Source organism: Gavialis gangeticus, unplaced genomic scaffold, assembly GCF_001723915.1.
Source record: "Gavialis gangeticus isolate Ggan-Ray unplaced genomic scaffold, GavGan_comp1, whole genome shotgun sequence".
NCBI lineage: Eukaryota > Metazoa > Chordata > Crocodylia > Gavialidae > Gavialis > Gavialis gangeticus.
The window spans coordinates 98995326-98999733 of NW_017729032.1; positions in this window are offsets into that span (position 1 = coordinate 98995326).

Consider the following 4408-nt stretch of genomic DNA (forward strand, 5'->3'; position numbering starts at 1 on the left):
CTAAATGATCAGTGACAGAGATGCAGCAATGCAAAAACAATCAATAATAATTCTGGGCTCATCAATTCATCCTTGCTGAGCAGCGTTGGTAATTGTACCATATGTTTTATTGTTGTTTTATTATATGTTACATGTATACTGAAAAGAAGTAACAGTTTTGTGGGCATTTCAAATTTCTCAGATAAAAGGACTGGACAGCAGTAATCATTTAAAAAAAATCCTATTAACATCTCAATAGCCATGTAGCAAAACTTGATATTTGTCTTATCCTTTTTGCATATCATTTGCAAAGGATATGCAAAAAGGATATGCAAAAAGCAGTGTTTTAGTTCTCTTTTGACTAGAGCTTTATGGAAAAATCCAAAGGATCTGTTTGCTGGCAGCTGTTTTAATGAATGCGTTATCTTCAATAATGTATTAAATGAGACTGAAAAGCTGCATTGAAAGATGCCATAGTAAATTATGTGGTTTTTTTGTGATTCATCAAGCCTCTTTTCTCTCAATATGTAATCTCTACTTCTTTATTTTACAAAGCAAAGGCATAGCTCCAAGGAGGAGGAATCAAGCAAATTTGGTGAAATAATGCATATAGAATGGAAACAGTGTGTGTGTGTGTGTGTGTGTGTGTGTGTGTGTGTATATATGTATATGTGTATATATATGTGTGTGTGTGTGTATGTATATGTGTATATATATATATGTGTGTGTGTGTGTGTGTGTATGTATATGTGTATATGTATATATATATAACATGAAAAAGACATTGATACATTGAAATACATAGCTTGCTTGAGCATTACTCATTTATTCAATAACAAGGGGTCAAAGGAAAGGCTCAGGCAAATTAATGTATTCAGTTGTATCCTATATAAATCATTATATCATGCTTATCACCACAGTATCTAAGCATCCCTCAAGGAGTTGATTATGTATTAAGCAAGGTGACTACGATGTGTTGTTTACTTGCTTATGTATGTCTTTAAGATTTAGAGAAGACACGGGTACCATGAAATCAGACTAGGTAGGTTGCTATTAGCTCAGTCAGCATTAAAGGTGCACTGGCCTGCACTTGATAAATTAATTAACTGTATCTTTCTAGGCTAGAAGATGTGGGTTCTGTGTGGGCAGCATCCCTACATAGGGTATTCTGCTGTATGTAGTTCCTCTACACTTATTCCATTTACTTAAAATGTATATATATTTGGATCTAGTTTTCTAATCCCTGCTTTGTCCTCCTTGACATTTCTAATATAGTCCTGTCACTTTGAGAAAACCACCCGCACTCTTGAGCATTTTCCTTTTCTGATGACTTTGTTCCCTACATTGTCAACCTTCTGCTTTTTCTACCTTCTCTAGTTGCTCTAGCATATATAGCTTCTTGCTCCTTTTTTTTGTAAGGAAAAATAGCAATAAGCCCTGCCATTCTGGGTTTTAATTTGCATCAGGGGCTTTTATTTACAATGGAATACAATCAGTGCAATTCTGTTCTCATTAGTGAAGTGACTACTAGGTGAGTAAGTGGAGAATAGAGCTAATTTTCTGTTGCCCTGCTCCTTTTAAACCTGAGTATAAATTGTGCTCAGTCAGAACAGTAGCATTTACATCCATTTGCATTGATATAAATAACTACACAAAGCACAGAACAATAAAACATTACTCCTGTATTTCAGTACATGAAATACCACTTAAACCCCATCATTCAGCACAGACCATAGGCTGCACTCTGCTAAGCATGTCCTATGCCTGCTCAGTTTATTGCTTTTTTTTTTATTGACATTCTTAGGGCACCTTTACGCCTCTGGACATAGGATTCAGGTTCCCCTCCATGAGTCAGGCAGTTAAGTCCGTTTCTTGGTTCTTGCCCAAGATTAATATAATTAACTTTTGTTGCCATTTGTTTTTGTATTGCAATGAAAGCACCTTGCCCACTTTAGGTCAATATAAAACCCAGCTGCCAAGATATGCAGAATCACTGTACTTTTGTCACTCTGATCAGATCATCCTTTTATTTAAATTCTTCTAGTTTCTCCTCACCCTTCCCCTGACCCCTTTTTTACCACATTAGCCCCAGGCTTCTCATCCTCCCCTTCAAGAAACTTTACAATTCTGTCTTGCTCCACTTATTTCTTTCCTCATTGACTCTACTTCCTTTCCTCTACCAATAATGCCAGCCCAGCTAGCTTAATCAGCAGCTTCTCTCCATGCTTTCCCTTTTCCTAACTCTTGTTCATGAAAAGCCCTTTCTGATCTGATCCATAGGAACACCCACGTTCCCCTTCAAATTTTCCTCAAGAATCACTTCTGTTGTGATATAGAAGGAAAAATCAGTCCTCTTGAGTGCTCAGGTCAAGCGTAGTCTTACGCTTGCCTGGCAGGGGAAATACCAAGATCACCACGGTGGCTTCCTAGTCACACCTGGGGAAGACCGCTCTGCTGGCATGGGATAGTACCTGCATAGATAATGCATAGTTAACCTTGGCTTTATGTGCACTTTATGGAAATGAGAGACTCCTCCCTAGCTTCCTTCTGGAGTCTTATGGCTAAGGGCAAGCAAAACTCGGGGGCATCTGAACCCCCAAGCCTCAAGGCTTGGGCCTGCAATTAGGATGCCCACCAAATATTTTGGAAACATCTGAAAACCCAAGTGGGGATGGAGGATGTTTGCCAGTAGTAGGGCCATTTATGGTTCTGGGCTGACTCCCGGATTTGGAATTTGTTTTGGCTAATTTGACTTGGAATCTGGACAATTTTAATTAAAAAGAAAAAAGAAGAAAAAATCAGTCAATCATGGTTTCCATACCCATGGGGTTTAGTTAACACTGTAGGTATTAATAATGCATTAAATAGTTTTAAATGTAGGTGTATAAAATACTTACTTATATAAATGTGCATTAACACTTAAAATAATACTGATAGTGCTTAACAGTAAAAATATGTATTTGTATATGTAGAAAGTATATATCTCTGCGCAGGACAACTGTATTTATCAGGTAGCAAAGTGAGACACGTTGTTCCTCCCATCCATTGCCTGCCCTACTCTCTTGCATGCTCAACTGCTTCTGAGCTCTAGTCTCATCTAAGGGTGTTGGTGACAGATGTGGAGTGCTGTGGGATGCTGGAGGTCTGACCACCTCTGGTTGCGCTTCCCAAGGAAAGCACTGCTTTTGTCTTGTTTCTAGAAACTGAGGTTTCTAAAACAGGATAAAAGCACTAATTTGACCAAAACAGTGGGATGCCTGGGGCAGGTGTTTTAAAATGGGACTGTTCTGATGACAGTGGGATGTTTGGTTACCCTATCTCTCCTTATAACATTAACTTCTCACTTATCTGCCTAGTCTATGAGCTCTTTAGGCCAAAGCCTTTGCCTTTGTATATGTTAGTGCAGTGTCTAGCACAAAAGCTCTGATTCCAGCTTGGGGCTCAAGGTATTTGTCTACACTGGTGTTCTGGTCCTGGCACCAAAGACCATGAGACTGTCTCACCTGTATCTTGTCTCTCTGTGTCCAAAGGCAAGCTCCAAGCTCAGCTGTATGCTGTTGGGGCTGTTCCAGTTCTCTCCCCAGGGGCTGCTCTGGGACACACCAGGCACATCTACATGAAACATTTACTGCGGAGTTGCCTAATTAGCTCCTCAGTAAAGTCTCAGCATCCTCATGTGCGGCCTTATTAGGTAACAGTAAACTAATAAACACTGCCATAGGTTAGTACTTGTAAACACAAGTCCTACCCTGCAGTGGTGCTATTTACTGTACTGCAGTGCTTGTATAGATAGTGATGGGGCTGGCTGGGGCACAACATGCTTCAGTGAGGGGGCTGCATGCTGGCTATCTCCACACTGGAGCGCCCTCATGCCCCAACCAGCCCCTCTGCAGCATGTTGAGCTGGGTCGGAGCAGCTCAGGGCTGGCTGGTAGGCTGACCCCCCCCACCCCCCCACCAGACCTCTGTCGGGTGGGGCTGCTCTGACCCAGCTCAATGTCCTGTGGTCCTAGGCGTGTGTGCAAATGTAGTGCCCTGGAGCAATAAACTCCAGCTTGAACTGTACTGGAGTTTCTTCAGCCATGCTAATTGCACATGTAGATGCAACCACTGAAGAGCAAGAGCTCAAGAGTGGATGTAGAAGGGTGAGCCTGGAGCAAAACTCACTGGTGTACATCTGTTTTTGGACTGTGCCTTTGGGCTGGGTAGATAGGAGTGAAATGAACAGGTCATGTTTGGGCCCTTCAGTACTTCGACCTGCTTTTGCATCAGTGTAAATCATCTTTGGGCTGTTCTGCCGTGTCACCCTATACCTCATTCCTGCTTGTATGGATCATGATAAAGGAAGAAATTCTTCAGTTGTTATGACTATGTTAGTAATACATTAAAGACTAAAATTTCATGCTGATAGGTTCAGAGTTGCTTGTTTC